This window comes from Corythoichthys intestinalis, chromosome 4, assembly GCF_030265065.1.
Source record: "Corythoichthys intestinalis isolate RoL2023-P3 chromosome 4, ASM3026506v1, whole genome shotgun sequence".
Taxonomy (NCBI): domain Eukaryota; kingdom Metazoa; phylum Chordata; class Actinopteri; order Syngnathiformes; family Syngnathidae; genus Corythoichthys; species Corythoichthys intestinalis.
The window spans coordinates 28327219-28346335 of record NC_080398.1 but is presented as its reverse complement, the minus strand read 5'-3'; the positions used below and the strand labels follow the sequence as shown (position 1 = coordinate 28346335).

Genomic DNA, 19117 nt, shown 5'->3' with positions numbered 1-19117 from the left:
GTATAAAGACGCAGCCGATTCACTAGAAGAAGGGTGCCGAGATATTTCCTTGCTGGTCGCCATTTAACATCCTTGTCAATCGAGTAGCTTGGTATTTTGGTAATGTCGCCCCTGCCGTGGGTTTTGGTCGCCTGTCGCTTTACTTTTGAATCCTTCTACCTTGTGCAGGTACGTGAGTGTATTTTAGTTGTTTTATAAGCTCTCTGCCCACCACCATGGTTTACCGTCGCGTTTGTATATTGATCCCCGTCGATCTCCTGTCACTGTTGTAGGCACTCTTTCAGGTCCTCCACGTGCTCGGTTTCAATTGAGGTGAGGTGGCTAGACTGGATTGCAAAGTAAAAGACTGGAGGCAAGAGATCATTACTGCGCAGTTTTAATTTCAGAAATTTCTGGGTGCATTCAATGACAGAACAAAGCTGTGTAGAGAAATGCACACCGAACAGAGAACTCGGCGTTGCTTATATTGTACTTAAAAAGAGGTGTGTCTGTTTGGTGATTAACTCATCCTACAAAATAGGTCATGAGCCTTGCTGGCTGGCAGTTAAAAGTCCGTGATTATCTGAGGCAAAACTAACTGTCCGCAGTTTTCTGTGAAAAACAACTGGTCATGCTTGCAAGCATATCAGAAGATTGCATTAGGCGAAATGTATACTGACTTCATCACGGACGCGTTTTGTTATTTCCCCTTTTTACCGCAATCGCGCGTTTTTGTTTTGTATTTAATAAACCCTTGTACGCTTCCCTCAGTCATTTATTGTCTGTTGTGAAGTCCAACCTTGTTTCCGCCTTCGCGGACCCTGACATTTCCAACTTTCGTCTCGTCTCATCCCGTCTTTCCTGTTCATTTTGCTTTCGCTGCTCGTTTCGTGAAATATTGACTTTGCTGTCGTGTCCATTAATGTTCTTCTCGGGTTTAAATTGAAATGGTTGAACAGATGACATGTTTATGTTGCTAGAATCATACTCTGGAAGCTCAGCAGTGTAACCCGGTAACATCACCGCCCTGCGACATCAACAACAATGGCGACCTACTAGTTAAGCTAATCTTACAAACTGAATAAAAACCAAAACATCAGGAGGGGTTTTAATTAGGGTTTTTCCAATCATGTTTTTTTGCTCCCGATCCGATCCCGATCGTTTTAGTTTGAGTATCTGCCGATCCCGATATTTCCCACAATCCGATTGCTTTTTTTGCTCCCGATTCAATTCCAATCATTCCCGATAATTTTTCCCGAACATATACATTTTGGCAATGCGTTAAGAAAAAAATGAATAAAACTCGGACAAATATACAGTATACATTCAACATACAGTACATAAGTACTGTATTTGTATATTATGACAATAAGTCCTCAAGATGGCATTTACATTATTAACATTCTTTCTGTGAGAAGGATCCACGGATAGAAAGACTTGTGACCTTGTGTATTGTGACTAAATATTGCCATCTAGTGTATTTGTTGAGCTTTCAGTAAATGATACTGTAGCCATGACCAAATGCATGATGGGAAGTGGAACCATGACTGTGCGTAGTGCTACTAATTGATATATCTTCTCTGCGTTGGGAAATAACATAAGGTGTTAAGAAAAAGATCAATTGCTACCTTGCTTCCCCTCATTGTTTCCCATGATATTTCTTATAGGGAGAGGGATTGTAAGGCTTTATCCAATTAAAAAAAGGCTCCAGAGGCTGCCAAAATTCACTCTACTCATTTTACGCTGCCTTTTGTCTCTTTATATAGGTAAAACGGCGCCATTACAGATTGAGCGCGACAATGCGTGAGTGGGTCGTGCAGCTCATGCATTAATTGCGTTAAATATTTTAACGTGATATATTTTTTAAAAAATTAATTACCGCCGTTATCGGGATAAAGTTGATAACCCTACCTTAAGCCTAAACTAAAGACTCTGGATGAGTGTAACATATTATGTCTGTAACGTTGAATATAATTAGAAAACGATTTAATTAAAATATATATGGCGGAAAACACAGACAAGACTGAAAAAGCAGTTTCTGCTCTTGCACTCCTCTTTAAAAGAAACTGCTGTATTTTAAGGCAAAACAACTGTTGTGTTTGATAGAAAAATATGTCTATATGCTGCCATAGCAGATTCATGGCACCTGAAGCCCCCGAACTATTTTTAATTTGTCCGTTTTACCCTGAAAACCCCCGTTTACAGACGTCGCGCAACCGCTTTTGTTTCAACCCAGCCATAAAACAAAGGTAATTAATTACATGTATTATTCAAAATGTCTGTCGTTTTTAGCTTAGAATCATTTATTGATGTCTCATATTTTGCTTAAAAAATTATAAAAAAAACTTTAAAATAATTATTTACTCTCATATTTTAAACTTTTAAACAAATTATGTCACAATGAAAAAAAAATGGCGTCTGTAAAAAAGTCACGGATATCTACCTCATATCTACCGCTTAATTGTATTTTTTTTTTGTTACTGTGGCATTTTCTCTGAAATGTTAGATGATAAATAATTGATCCAAACAAAAAAAAGTTGAAAAAAAAGTTGAAAAGGGTAAATATATGAAAAAGAAATTTTCGACCAATCCTTGATGTCTGCGATTTCTGCATCGCGACCCTTGTTATATTACTATGTTTCACCCATAAAATCCCCCAAAAATCCAGCTGTGGCAATTCACAGCTGTGTCTTGACACTCAGTTATACAGGCTACATGGAGTTTTTGGATCAAAACAAGGTAAGTACGCAATAATATCTCGTTAAAGTCACGGCGTCTGTAATTCTGTTCTCGTGTGCTCTCACCTCCAGATAGGGTTTTGCTGTTTAAATTTTTTTTTTTTTTTTTAAATGCCCCCCTGCTCAAATTTTTTCTTCCTCCATAAAATTGAGATTTTAAGCTTTCCAATGATGTATCACACATGCATATCGGACCATTTTGAAAGTTGGCTAAATTAGGGGTCTCAGAGCAGAGTCACCTGAGTGTTTTCCGCCATATATATATTAAAGAAAGGCATGGCCGATATTTTTTTGCCGATTCCTATACTTTGAAAATGACATGATCGGACCCGATCGATCGGTACATCTCTAGTCTCCAATTATTTTATATCATAAAAACGTTTATCTTTTAAGAACTACAAGTCCTTTAAGGGAAGCTAAATTCCTTTGTTAAATCTAGTAAACGTCACAATATGTTTTAATCAAGTACTCATGTTTTATTTTTAAAACTGAACAGCATCAGAGGAATCAAAGAGCAGCTTGCAGCTCCTGTATGCAGCGGTTTGCTGACCACTAGTCTAGTGCAATCAATGGCAGCCAATGATTTAAAATTCAACCTTGCAGGTTCCACTCTCAGTACAAATCCTTCTTCCAATTTCAGCACCGGAATACTTTATGTTTTTTAAATCTCACCCTCTTGTCCTTTCACGCTCTCCTGCTCTCGCTTGTCGCTCCGCTCTCTGTTAATTATTGGCAGGAAATGGGAAATGCTGATAATTAAATGGCAATTATGATCTTCCACACTTTAGGGACTTGTGCTGAGGGGAATAAGTGAGGTTATTGGAAAGGTCGCGCACATATACGTGCCTTTTTTGGAGGCTTTGGAGATAGCGTAAGCCGTTTAGAAGTGTATTTTCCTGTATACTAATAAGGTTGGAAGGTCATATAGTATTGTACACACACACAAGTTGTTTGTTGGCTAGAACTGCTGCGGTGTGGCTTGACAGTTTACATAATAAGGAGGCATGAGGAGGACGTCAACAGTTTCCAATGCGGCGAGGAGGAAACACGCCGTCGTGAGGAGGAGGGGGCAGGGGGGAGGTTTCACAATGCAAACGGGATGTAACCTATTTCGCTCACGGTGCCATATTGCGTCATCAAATATTAACACAGATACACGTCTGCTCAATGTGTGTGTGGATTTCAGTGTGACCGATGCTTGCGTTTCCTTTACAGGGCAAAAAAAAAAAAAAACTGCGGGATGCACATGCGCCGTTTGGGAGCATCTGCGTCGGATTTGTCACGCACACACACATCCACGGAGCATTAACGCGCATTCACGAGCATGACTTCAAAAAATGTCGCCGCTACATCCCCATTTCTTGATTTTTATACCGTCTTTTCCTTTTATTTCTCCCCCACAGCCTCCCGGTTCCCCCGCTCTATGCCGATGTAGACTTTGGAATTCAATGTTGCCATGGTAACAATGTCGGGTCGGTCCTACCCCTCCTCCCCCCTTGCTCCTCTATTCAGACGATGAGATGCAGCACAAGTCGAGCAAGAGTCATTCCGCCTTTTAGCCGTGAATGTTGTCACTGGGTTTGATGTCTTTGCATAAGAGAAGAATGCTCTGGTGTGATTGACACCATCGGAGAGGGCCTAATTGACAAATTGTGGATTTAGAGGGTAGGGGAGTAAATGCAAGTTGCAGAACAATTAAAATGTTACAGGATCCAGACAGTAATAAATAAATTGCCATTATAAAGAGAATTGACGCAATAGAAAATGCAATTCCTCAAGCAATTGCGTGGGAATGCTAATTACACTGATGATCATTTTTGGTTAAAAACTGACCTTTGTGTAAAAAGTGCAAACACTTCAAATGTGTTAGTTGTTTTGGCAATACAGTGGTACTTCGACATACTATCGCTTCGACACACGATCTTTTCGACATCCGACGTAAAATTTGACTCGCATTTGTTTCTACATCCGCCGACATGCTCAGATACGACGATTTACGACAGCGCCGCAGTTTCTTTTTTTTCCCGCAAGACGGGCGCAATGAGGATTTTCTTGTGAGAGAAATCAACAAGGGTTTCACGATTGTTGGTGCGGCTGGTGAAAAAAAAGGGGAAAAGTGAGGCTTGCTATTGAAATGAAGATGGAAATGAAATGAAAAATATGAGCGTGGTGTGCTCGTCCGTGAATTGGCTCGACAATACGGCTGTAGAATGTCTACAATCTCGACGGTCCTCCTTCCACCTCCGTTCGCCAGTCTTTATGAGTTAAAGTGACAATTATTATGATTATAACATGGCCAAAAAATCGCCAGCTTTGTCAGGTTTTTAATCATTTATTTCAGAACTTGTGCAACCCAACATGCCAACTGTCCGCCGCAGCTGAACATGAAGTGAAAGTAAAAAGTCATTTCTCATTCTGTCAAGTCAGCCACGCAATTCGTACTGGTACACCACGCAAAACACGTCTGACACAAAAGAACCTGATTCATTACATTATTACAGGTATTATTACTATTTTTATATTATTATATTATTATTCCTATTTTTATTCTTAATATATTTGTTTTGCTATGTGTAAATGCTATTTGTAAAAGTACCAGCAGTTTTTATTAAGGATTTAGTGCAGGTTTTTGGGCTGTGGAATGAATTAATGGAATTATAATGTATTCTTATTGGAAACTCCTGCTTGACATTCGACCATTTCGACTTACAATGTCCTTGAAGGAATTAACTTTTTATGTAGAGGTGCCACTGTACATGTTTTGACTTACAAAGGGCGCCATGTTTTATGCACGCATTGGACGCTCGGAGTGTTATTTATTTCCTGGCTTTTTTCTGTGAAGAACCCACAGAGGGTTATTTGGTTATTATCTATTTAATTAATAGTGTTATTATTATTTCTTATTATATTATTATTTTCATTTTATTTACTTTTGTTCCATGAAGAATTCAGAAAGGGTTATTTAATTGTGGCTTTCTGAAAAACAATAAATTTTTACTAGGGCTGTCAAAATTATCGAGTTAACGGGCGGTAATTGTTTTTTTTTTAATTAATCACTTTAAAATATTTGACGGAATTAACGCACATGCCCAGCTCAAACAGAATAAAATGCCAGCACAGTGCAATGTCAACTTGCTACTTGTGTTTTTTGGAGTTTTGTCACCCTCTGCTGGCGCTTGGGTGCGACTGATTTTATGGGCTTAAGCACCCATGAGCATTGTGTAATTATTGACATCAACAATGGCGAGCTACTAGTTTATTTTTTGATTGAAAATTTTACAAATTTTATTAAAACAAAAACCTTAAGAGGGGTTTTAATATAACATTTCTATAACTTGTCCGAACATTTATCTTTTAAGAACTACAAATCTTTCTATCCATGGATCGCTTTAACAGAATGTTAATAATGTTAATGCCATCTTGTTGATTTATTGTTATAATAAATAAATACAGTACAAATGTACCGTGTGTTGAATGTATATATCCATCTTGTGTTTTATCTTTCCATTCCAACAATAATTTACAGAAAACAATGGCATACTTTAGAGATGGTTTGAATTGAGATTAATTACGATTAATTAATTTTTAAGCTGTAATTAACTCGATTAAAAATTTTAATCGTTTGACAGCCCTAATTTTTACATTTAGGCACTACTGCAATTGTCACACCTTTTCTGTTACAAATGGACCCCGGCCTCCCATTAGAGAAGGGAAAAGTTATGTGGCCCTCACAGGAAAAAGTTTGGGGACCCCTGCGCTAGACGAACATTGCTGGTCTTCTGCAATTCCTTCTATGCAGCGAGCTGTCAAGCACATCTGTTAAAAGCGACCATTTCGACATACAAACAAGGTCCTGGAACAAATTAACTTCATATGTACAGTACCTTTACCAATGTATGTTGAAAATTGAATTGAATGATCGCTTCCGTGCAATCCCAGTTGAAATGGATTGGATGTCTATTGCCGTCAATAGGTGTTTTCAATGTTCATTTCCCTCTTTTACTGACTTCCACAACACATACTCTGTGACCTGGGCTGGCAGTGAATGAATTAAGATAATCATAAATTTTTGAATAGATGTCCACTGTGGTCGCCACAGTCCCCGAAAGAAGTTGAATTGGAAATGTGCCATAATATGAGGTGGTATAAATTTTAAAAAATGTTATAACAGTGGCGGATGCTGGTCTTTTAATCAGGGAAAGCTCAAAGTGTGTCCGACTGTGAGTGCTTTGTGACGGTGGGGAAAGAAACTAGAGTGCAAGAAGTCAAGCCTCCAAACACAAACAGCTAAAATAGAAAAAAACAGAAATAGAAGCTTGATTTTTTTTTTTTTTTCGCTAGTCATGTTTAACAAAGCGAGTTTCGCTAGGATGATTCTGAAAGTCTCCGGGTAAACTGAAAATGCCTCCCATGGATGTTAATACGACAAGATAACTGATTTGCTCATTTCGTTCTCGATCAAAAAGGGATTCAGCCTTAGACAGATCCTCCAATTAACATGCAGAGAAGCAGTGTCCGGGCCAGCCGAGCCCCGCCCAGTGCTCACAGACCCCCAGAGACGCACGATGTCCGATCAGCGGGATAAACCCAGCCTTGAGCCAATGAATCGTCTCATTTCGCTTTAGTGAAACAATGCCGTCTCTAACTAGTGACAAAAAGCTAATTCTGAGCAAAAGTTGAGCGCATTGCAGCATATTTTTAGTTAATGACATTCAGGGGTGAAAGTGGGCCGGAATGGGCCGGAACTCCGTACTGGCATGAGTTTCAGGGCCGGAACACCGTTCTGGCATACAGTTCTTTGATCCCGAAAATACGACGGCAACTGTCAAAAGTCCATATAAATTTTTTTTTAAAACTGCCACGCTGCCACACACACATCTCCAAAAAAGAACAATCTACTGACGCCAGATTTACATACAAAAGTGTTCACAACAAGCTTAATAAAGTGCTTGTGTAGCATAATCTGTTCCCACTGATATTTATTCTTTTTTTTTTTTTTTTTTTTTTTTTAAGTTGTTCTTCCCAGCATCTCTCTGTATCTTACAAGTCACCTCGCTCTGCACATGCAGGCCGCAAAAAAAAATAAAAAACTGGAATCTACTGGCCGTTCAATTGGCTGACGTACTGACATGTGATGTGCATGGATATTTAGCTCTAAATGGTTCAATTTTTGTTTGTTTGTTTGTTTGTTTGTTTGTTTGTTTGTGTGTTTAACCACGTGTAGAGGAAAAAAACAACCTTCTTGAATTAAAAGGGCAACAAAAAGGAAAACTGATCAGATCATTAAGAGGAAGGAAAGAGTTTATTTTATATTATTTATTTTATTTTATTTGGGAGGTTCAGAACAGCTTCCATTTTTATGTGAAATTTGAACTTATTTTGTTCATTTATGTAAGGCTACTTATTTATTTCCTTATAATAAAAAAATGTCAATGTTGGCTTTATCTTCATAATATATTCCGTTTCACTGTGCATAATGTAAGTCATTTGTACTTATTTTTTTATTAATGTATGTTACTCATCTTTATTATTTAAAAAGGGTCAATGTTTACTTTATCTTCAGTTTTATTGTCCGTCATATCTTCTTGAACACCGTAATTTTCGCACGATAAGGCGCACCTGACCCTAAGCCACCACCCACCCCTATAAATTTGTTGGCCACCCCGCTTGCCAGTATATCGTTAGATTGTTGTAGCATCAGTTATGCATTTCATCCCAAATGCAAATCTGCCAGCACCTGCTTTTCCCCAGTAATTATTTTGTTTTGTTAAATGTACACTTTATGTCTAATATATACATAACACAATAAAACAGAATTGTTGTGGAACTTAAAATGTTGACTGGACAGTTATGGACTATGCACATTAAATCATTAGTAACATCAAATATTACACAATACACCGAAGTATATCAGTAGCCGTGTCCTTAAGTCTTTCTGATCGTTTTCCCCTGACCTTTTTACTGCACTAATATAATGAAAACCTGAAATTATGGCATTTAGTTTTGATGTGCCACCCCAAGATTGTAAGTGGCCCCATCTGGCCACCCCTATGAAAAATTTCTGTAGGTGCCACTGACAATAAGCCGCAGCTGCCCTCACTGTATTATGAGATATTTACACCAAAAGATATCAATTGGTAACACTTCATTTGACAGCAGCATCATAAGACTGTCATAACACCCAATGAACCACCATGAAGCTTTGAACCAATTGACTGCAAAGCTTCATTGCTTCATGAAGCTTTATTCGACCATCACTGTTCTCTTGGGGGAGACAGTCAACCTCTGCTGCCACCTGCTGTCAACACTGTTCTTTTCCAACATGCCTCCTTGCATGCATTGCAGCGCTACAGATGTAAATAACTATCAAAATTCATGTTCTGTGCTATTTATTTCTTCAGTTACTGTTCCATTTGTTTCATTAATTGCTAGTTATGGTATTTAGTAACACTGTATTTGACAGTGCCGCCATAAGACAATCATAATTATGACACACATTAACGAATGCGCATGATAGATGTCATTTTGTGTCATCCGGCAAATGATCTCACTTTTGAATGAATATAAAAGATCCGCGCTGGACGTAAATGGAGTCAGTGACATAATTTGCCGGATGCCACTTAATGGCATCTCTCATAAGCATTTACTAATTCCCATGATAGTGTCTTGTCATAATTATGACGGTCTTATAACACCGCCGTCAAATAAAGTGTTGCCTATTAACCCAAATAAATCAACAAATAAGCCGCACTGGTCTATAAGCCGCAGGAGTTCAAATGATGGAAAAAGTAACGGCTTATAGGCCGAAAATTACGGTAGTTATAATTGAGGTTTAGCATTTAGATTTGAGGAAATTAGGGAACATAAAAATTAGATGGAATTTTAGATGGAAATTTGTAAATCAATGAAAAAATACAGTTTTGAATGGAAATCAGTTTCTCATTTATGCGTTGTTTCAGTGTAATGCCATAGCCTAATGCATGTGAAACCTTTCATTCATTCATTCATTTTCCGAACCGCTTATCCTTACGAGGGTCACGGGGCGCAGAAGCAAGTCCCAGCTAACTATGGGCATTAGGCGGGGTACACCCTGAATCGGTTGCCATCCAATCGCAGGGCACAAGGAGACAACCATTCGCGCACACACTCTTACCTAGGGACAATTTAGAGTGTTCGATCAGCCTACCATGCATGTTTTGGGAATGTGTTGAGGAAACCGGAGTACCCAGATAAAACCCACATAGGCAGGGGGAAAATATACAAACTCTTTGAACCCTTGATCTCAGAAATGTGAAGCGGACGTGCTAGCCACTGTGTGTGTGAAGCCTGTCTTGTTTTATTTTGGGTTGTATTTATAATTGTGTCAAAAGCAGTTTTTGCAATTAGGTGGTTTTATGAGGTTTAACCCCTCAGAAAAGAGAAAAAGGAAAAAAAAGGGCTCCATGCCAACCTTTATGTACGGAAGTTCCGGCAAGAAATTCTAGCTACAGTGTATCAAAAAAGTGCATTTCCTCGCATTTCTGCAGATATTTAAGTCTATCTTTTAATGGGACAACACTGACAAAATGAAACTTTCATTCATTCATTCATTTGTTTATTTCAGGCCATGATTTTTGTATAACCGTTTAAATCTGTAGATAGTTTGGCATTGCTTGTGTTGCATTCCCAGATTATTCCAAAAATTCACTCCACACACAGACACACAAAAACTTTTACGAGTTGTTCGAATTTTTGGTGTTTTGAAGTCTCCATATCCTCTCAAGTTATGAGTTCTCTCTTTCAGTGTGAAAAAGTTTTGCAATTTAGTTGGTAATAATTTATTGAATGCTTTATAGAGGATTATTGCGGTATTATACTTTACAAGATCGTTACATTTTAGCAGCTTTGAGTAAATAGACAAATTATTTGTGTGCTCCAAAAACCCGACCTTATGGATGATTCGCACAGCCCATTTCTGTAAGGTGACTAAAGGACTTATCGCGCTTTGATAGGTGTTTCCCCAGACTTCAACACAATATGAGAAGTAAAGAGCATTATAAAGTGCGGAGTGCGTTCTCGTGAAGAAATTGTTTAGCTTTATTTATAATTGAGAGACTCTTGGAAATTTTTGTTTTTATGTGTCTGATGTGGGGTTTCCATGTCAGTTTACTGTCAATTTTGACACCTAATAATGTATTTTCATCTACGTTTTCAATTTGGATACCATAAATAATTATGTGCAAATCAGAATTAGTTTTAATTAGGGCTGTCAAAATTATCGCGTTAACGCGCGGTAATTAATTTTTTTAATTAATCACGTTAAAATATTTGACGCAATTAACGCACATGTCCCGCTCAGAAAGTATTCTGCCTTTTGGTAAGTTTTACAGCAAGGTTTTTTGTGCTGTCTAACAGCGAACTCTTGTGGTCGCTTTGCGACATGGTTTATTGCTTTCTTGCCAGTTCAATATGGCTGCACGACGTCTCGGGCTGACGCCTACGTTGTAATGTTGTGCTTATATGATCCTTGGACAAGATTTGTCCGTAAGTATGGTTGTTGTAAAGAATGTATATATTATGTTAGTAAGCGAAATGTTATATTTTTTGTATGAGACGCTTTTTGTTTATGTTTAGTGAACCTGTATAGCGTGCTAAGCTAACGTTGTTGCTAATGCAATGCTTGTGTACTTTTTATTTTTGTAGTTTCACTACGGTCTAAAGAGGAAAGTGGTTTTAGGCCATTTTATTAATAAATCAGATGAAAAAGGAAGAAGTCTAATTATTAAGGCGTCGTTCACTAGCTGTCTAGCTTTGGAAAAAGTAGACGCTTCGGAGTGAGGACAGCATAGACAGATTTAAATGACAGTAGAGTGAAATGCCCACTAAAGTCCTTATGTACCGTATGTTGAATGTATACATATCCATCTTGTGTCTTATCTTTCCATTCCAACAAATTATTTAACAGAATATATATATAATTTACAGAAAAATTGCGATTAATTGCAATTAATTACGATTAATTAATTTTTAAGCTGTAATTAACTCGATGAAAAATTTTAATCGTTTGACAGCCCTAGTTTTAATGCTACCAAACATCATAGCTTTGGTTTTACTCAAATTTAACGACAATTTATTTATATCCATCCATTTTTTTTAATTGTAATTAGCTCCTTGTTCACGACCTTTATCAACTCATTATAATTATTATTACTATAGAATACATTGGTGTCATCTGCAAAAAGAATGAATTTTAGAGATTGAGATGCATCAAAAATATCATTTATGTATAGATTAAGCAGTTTTGGCCCCAACACAGACCCCTGAGGAACACCACAAGCAATACCAAGTTGTTTTGAAGTATACTGTCCCATTTTGACATATTGCACCCTTTCACTTAGATAACTTTTTAACCAATCCCCTGCAACCCCGCAGATTCCATATTTTTCCAGTTTATGAATTAGAATTTGGTGATTGAAACTTTGACACAATTAAAAGTAGTCTGTGTGCAGCTTATATAATAGAGTTAATTTATTTTCCCCTCAAAATAACACAAAGTATAGCCATTAATATCTAAACCCCTGGCAACAAATGTGAGTACACCGCATGGGAACTACGTACATCCCTAAATGTCCAAATTGAGTACTGCTTGTCATTTTCCTTCCAAAATGTCATGTGACTCGTTACAGGAGTGCTGTCAGCATTGCTGCAGAGATTGAAGAGGTGTGTGTGTGTGTGTGTGTGTGTGTGTGTGTGTGTGTGTGTGTGTGTGTGTGTGTGTGTGTGTGTGTGTGTGTGTGTGTGTGTGTGTGTGTAGGGGGGGGGGGGGAGGGGGGTTATTCCCACCACCATGCTTGATTGTAGGCATGACACACTTATCTTTGTACTCCTCACCTGCTCGCCGCCACACATGCTTGAGACCATCGGAACCAAACAAATTAATCTTCGTCTCATCAGACCATAGGACATGGTTCCAGTAATCCATGTGCTTTGTTGACATGTCTTCAGTAAACTGTTTGTGGGCTTTCATGTGTACCGTCTTCAGGAGAGGTTTCCTCCTGGGGTGACAGCCATGCACACCAATATGATGTACAGTACAGCGTATGGTCTTATGACATTTTGGAGGGAAAATGACAAGAGGTACTCAATTTGGACATTTGGGGATGTACGTAGTTTCTAAGGGGTGTACTCACTTTTCTTGCCAGGGGTTTAGATATTAAGGGCTATATTTTGAGTCATTTTGAGGGGAAAATAAATTAACTCTATTATATAGGCTGCACACAGACCACTTTTCATTGTGTCAAAGTGTCATTTTGTTTGTTCCACGAAAAGATATACATGAATATCTGCAGAAATGCGAGGGGTCTACTCACTTTTGTGAGACACTGTACTTTCACCGCTGATGACATGGATACACAACAGTATACATTTGATCACTTATTGACATTTGGGGGGAAACTGAGCTTCCTTTTCCCTCTCAGAGCAACCTCCTATGATGCTCAAGTAGTTTAATTGGAAGATGAATCTAATTTTACACCATCTCACAAAAGTAGCTTCCTTGTCTGGAGTGAGTGAGCCGCAGTAGCTAAATGATTATGACAGAAGGTCAATTCATTTACAGCAATTTTATTTCTTTTGAATTATTCAAGCACGTGTCAAATAGGCAGCAAACGCTAACTGTTTATAGATGAATTTGACATGACGATCAATTGAGAGAGTTGAGGAAATGATATGCGCATGTTTCCATTCCAAATGAGGCCCCGTTTGATTTCATCTGCATATTTAAACGGCCCATTCTTTATTTGTGTGTGCAGCAGCTGAGCAGAGATGATGGGCCCTTTGGTGGTGGCTTCCTGCTAGCGGAGGAGCCAACGAAGGAGAGCGGGACCAGCGTCCAAGACACACTCCAGTGAGAAAGACAGCGGGAAAGGGCGAGCGAAGGGGCGAGAGAGAGCGGGGGGAGCGGCTGAGAACAGTCGATGGATGCTGTCCGGATTGAAGGGGCAGCACGTTCTTCACTGACGAGGGAAGGAAAGATTTCAAAATTGAGTCGAAGGATAGAAACTCGCCGTCAGGTAAGTCGAGTTCTCCTTAGGTCATGAATTTTGGGTCAGAGGTCAGATTTTGTCACCAGGCAAATTATTATTACATCTGTACGAAGACGATTCTTTTTGGATTGACATCATTTGATTGAGATCATGAACTCATTGGTTGCCGTTGACGGCGCTAGATGTTCAGTCCCTTATTTCAATCTCAGTCAAAAAGGGATTGGATGTCTAGTGCTAATAGAACTGTAAAATGAGCATTCATGGTCAGTTCTTACAATTTTAAATGAACCGGATCTCTGTCGTTGCTAACCCCTTAATCCGTGAATTTATGTTTGGCAAATATATATTTTAAAAAAGCATTAAGGGAATACATACAAGTGCATAAAAATAGTAATCATAAACAAAAAACAAAAGGTAGAAAATTACATTGATAAATACAAATAAAAATTGGAAACTATAGTCATTCATTCAAAAGAATTCATTCAAAATGAAAAATACGTTTAAAATAACTCAAATAAAAAGAATTTAGTCATGAATTCCTTTTTTTGATTTTGAAAAATTTCCCCCCAAATCCTTTGATTAATTTTAAATTAAAATATTTTTTTCTATATTTACATGACTTTCTTTAAAAAAAAAATTTTTTTTAATTATTTAAAATATATGTACTTATTTAATTTTAAGATTTTCTCATTTTTTAGCTGTATATTTTAAATTTCATTTTCTATCCAGTGCACTACTTTGCGCTTCAAACTTCACGCCCTCACTCCATCACATTTAAAAAATTTTTTTTTATCCAATTAGAAAATAAATTTAAAAAATAAATGCCATATTCTATCAAGCTGTCTTGATCAGATTACCTAGTCTCTCATTCTCCCTCCTGCTGCTTTTTTGGTCCGGGAGAGCACTGGAGTTACTTGTTAAAGTTAACAATGATTGACAGGCGTTAAGATTTAATCTTGCCAGAGAAGTTGGAAGCTGAAACTTCAGAGCGTTGCATGTGTCAATCATCGTTTAGCTTGTTAAACAGTTGCTTTGGCAACTCACTGTGTGTATGTGAGCAGCATGAGTGGATTTGAGTGGACTCACTCAATGGACAAGCATTTTTGTAAATTATTTGTGTTTAAAAATAATTCCGTGGGACAGTAATGTTTAAAATTTATCATAATTTTTACATGTGAAGTGCTTAAAAACCATTTATTAAAATATATATAGATATAAAAGTTGTTTTTTTGTTGTTTTTTTTATATATTTTGCGAAAACGTGAAAAATCATGTCTTATATGTATCTCTTTCCAATGATAAATCTGAATAAGTACATTGAACACACACACATACACAAATGTTTTTTATTTGGGGTGGGGCGCTACTTTTCGCGGTTATTCACATATTGCACGGGGTTCTGGTCCCCATTAACGAAAAACGAGGGATCACTAGTTTAGTATTTTTGTATTGAAATAATTTGTATTTACTTACTGTATGTATTCCTCCAATGTTTCATAATATTTGTTAAATGTAAATTCAGGTATCAAGGAGTTAAATGTGAGAAATTGTCCAAACTGTCCTTAGCAACCATCCATGATTCAAATAAACAGATTTCTGACCCTCATTTTAATCATGTATGGACTCACCATGCTACACGCTCTATCACATTTAGCAGCTGATACAGTTTATCTCAAAAGTGAGTGCACCCCTCACATTTCTGCAGATATTTAAGTATATCTTTTCATGGGACAACACTGACAAAATGACACTTTGACACAATGAAACGTAGTCTGTGTGCAGCTTATATAATAGAATTCATTTATTTTCCCCCTCAAAATAACTCAAAATATAGCCATTAATATCTAAACCCCTGGCAACAAAAGTGAGTACACCACTTAGAAACTACGTACATCCCTAAATGTCCAAATTGAGTACTGGTTGTCATTTTTCCTCCAAAATGTCAAGAAAGAAACGCAAACAGTTTGCTGAAGACATGTCGACAAAGCACATGGATTACTGGAACCATGTCCTATGGTCTGATGAGACGGGCGGGCTTTTTGTGTACCATCTTCAGAAGAGGCTTCCTCCTGGGGTGACAGCCATGCACACCAATTTGATGTAGAGTGCGGCATATGGTCGGAGCACTAACAGGCTGACCCCCACACCTCTTTAATCTCTGCAGCAATGCTGACAGCACGTCCGTAATGAGTCATATGATATTTTGGACTGAAAATGACAAGCAGTACTCAATTTGGACATTTAGCTTAGCTTAGCTTTATGTAGTTTCCAAGGGGTGTACTCACTTTTGTTGTCAGGGGTTTAGATATTAATGGCTATATTTTGATTTTTTTTTAGGGGAAAATAAATTAACTCTATTATATAAGTTGCACACAGACTACTTTTCACAGACTACTTTTCATTGTGTCCAAGTGTCATTTTGTCAGTGTTGTCCCATGAAAAGATATACTTAAACATCTGCAGAAATGCGAGGGGTGTACTCACTTTTGTGATAAACTGTACCTGTAAGCATGATGAAAACTGGTTAAAAACCAGCAACTTTGGAGTATTATTTAGTTATTCTCTGGTTGCTTCTGATTGGTCATCTTTTCTAGGTAAGGGTTTATTCAAAATCGTTTGGGATACATCCCCAAAAATTTTGAAAAAAATAATACTATTATTTGTGCTGTAAAACACCATTATTTGTGCGAGACGCGTCTACCCTCACAAATGATAACAGTCACAATTTCTCGGAGATCAGGTTTATTTCCTAGTTGCTTTCGATACAAGAAAATACAGATTTGACAAAATAAAGGCGCAAATATCTTCATCTTGATAACCTTATCATGATCTGTCTATTGACTATTGCTTGGTTTTGAGAAGATTTGGTTGTGTTTCATGTTGTGTCTCACATTGTATTTCCCCATTAATTTATTTGTATTTAGTTCCCTGCTTTCTTTCAGTGTGTCTGTTCATTTTTGTCGCTGATGTGCGTTACTGCACTTTTTTTAGCTTTAAATTTGGATATTTTCAGTGGAGGATTTAGTGAATTTGGAATTTTAACTTGGGCTGCCAAAATTATCGCGTTAACGGGCGTTAATTAATTTTTTAAATTAATCACGTTAAAATATTTGACACAATTAACGCATGCACTGAATGACCCGCTCACGCATTGCCTCAAACAGATTTCAATGACGCCGTTTATTGACATTAAGAGTGAAGAGAATGCCACCGGTCGCTTGGGGGCAGCGTCGTTCCATACTAATTTTATTCCTTCTACTAGTGGGAGAATTAGTAGCTGTGAGACGTTTATGCTGTTACATTGTGCTATTTGTACTCCACGCAAATTTCTGTAAGTTTTCTTTCTTCTAGTGGCAATTATGTGTCTCTTGTTGTATTTTGGGTAAGATATGTACAGAGATATATATGTTATAAAGGCGAGTGGACACAGGCGTTCTTTGGACCGCGCCGTTTATTGGCATAAGCTTCGGCAACTCGTTCACAACAAAAACATAAGTATCATTTAGTGAAAGCACAACAAAAATAATATTCCTATCTCTCAAAAAAAAAAAAATAATGTTCACAAAAAGAAAAGTACTTCAGTCTGTAGTAAAGAGGCCCTATTCTCACACAGTTAAACAACAATGCAAAGTGAACTGGCATGAACTGGCAACTTACTCAGACTTTGGTAACTCTATTCTTATTATTTTTATTATTATTATTATATTACTTCTACTTTTGATTGAAAATTTTACAAATTTTATTAAAACGAAAACATGAGGGGTTTTAATATAAAATTACTATAACTTGTAACTATAACATTTATCTTTTAAGAACTACAAGTCCGTGGATCACTTTAACAGAAAGAATGTTAATAATGCCATTTGTGGATTTATTGTTATAATAAACAAATACAGTACTTATGTACAGTATGTTGTATGTATATATCCGTCTTGTGTCTTATCTTTCCATTTCAAACGATAATTTACAGAACAATATGGCATATTTTAGAGATGGTTTGAATTGCGATTAATTACGTTTAATTAATTTTTAAACTGTGATTAACTCAATTAGGAAAAAAAAAAAAATTATCATTTGACAGCCCTAATTTAAACCTATTCTATCACATTATGTTTGACTGAGTGACACAAACATTTCACACATTTGATTTTCTGATCTGCCCTTGTGTGTGAAAAATATAAGCTTGGGAAGCAAGGTAACGGAAAACATGATGACGTTGCAAACTCTTCTGGACAGTGTCAGACATGGACCATTACATTTTATTACATTTCTGGATCAAGGTGCAGGTTAAGGGAAGCAGTTTTACTTTTACAGTCAATTTGCATTGCGGGCCATGGAGTTAAGAGAAAGGTAGACACGTTCTTTGTAATGTCGGCTTCTCGTAAGCTTTGTAATACCTGGTAGCACAAAGTTTGAATGAATAACCTTAAGAACAAAGATCACAGGATGTCAGAAAGTGAATTTGTGTTCAACAACTTTGTTTACAACTCTTTGCCCCTAAATCCGTCTTCTCGGGCTTACTTTGATGATTTTTGCTGTATTTGTTCTTAAAGAGTGTTGAGGATTCCTCCACCGTGGATCGATGCTATTTAAATGTGTAAAGTAGCGTCCTTATTGCCCTAAAGGGATTTCACCAGGGATCTGTTTATGCATTCCTCTCCGCTCTCGCCTTCCAAGTTCTAAGAGGAGCGGGGGTGTCAGGGTTATGAATATGGAGTAGACGGGCAGGGTGTGATCTGTAGTGTTTCACATCACTTCTGGCTTGTTAAGCGGAGTCAGCAGAGTCATCCAACTCTCCTTCCAAGGACACATCATTGAATAGTGCCACTTGCACACCTCCCGGTTTTGTCTTACTCACCTTGCGTCCTATCTCACCTCCTTATCATCTCACCTGCATGACTGCTGTGTTTTTTAATGAAGTGCGGCTCACTGAGGTTAGGCAAGTCCTCATGCGAGATAATTCACTGCTTCATTCTTATTCTACCAGAGGCCACTTAACATTAATGTTGCACCGATTATATTTTTTGGCACCGGATGTCGATTTCGACACCTGGCTCTTATTAGGGGTGTGACAAAATATCGAAATGGTGATATATCGTAATACTTTGTATCCCAAAAGGTTATCAATATGCTCCTGTCAAGAATTGAGATATCGTTTTAAAAAGGTGTCAATGTTTAAAAAAAAAAAGGAACCATTAAGTTGCTACCAAAATCTTCCACCATAATAGTGTCTCAGTTAACCCAAAGCCCAGACTTCCCTCTCCCCAGCCACTTCAACCAGATCCTCCGGCGGGATCCCAAGGCGTTCCCAGGCCAGCCAAGAGACATTGTCTCTCCACCGTGTCCTGGGTCGTCCCCAGGGCCTCCCACCAATGTG

General features: G+C 37.7%; 1 protein-coding gene across 3 annotated transcripts in view; it reads left to right on the top strand.

The window, feature by feature from the left end:
* Positions 1-19117, top strand: part of cacng8b (calcium channel, voltage-dependent, gamma subunit 8b) — a 68683-nt gene that overhangs the window by 25281 nt on the left and 24285 nt on the right. For 2 of the 3 annotated variants that reach the window (XM_057834923.1, XM_057834924.1), the window contains exon 2: positions 13508-13768. The gene's annotated coding sequence lies outside the window, so the exon portion shown is untranslated. The remainder of the gene's footprint in view (positions 1-13507; positions 13769-19117) is intronic. The other variant, XM_057834925.1, reaches the window with a different exon arrangement.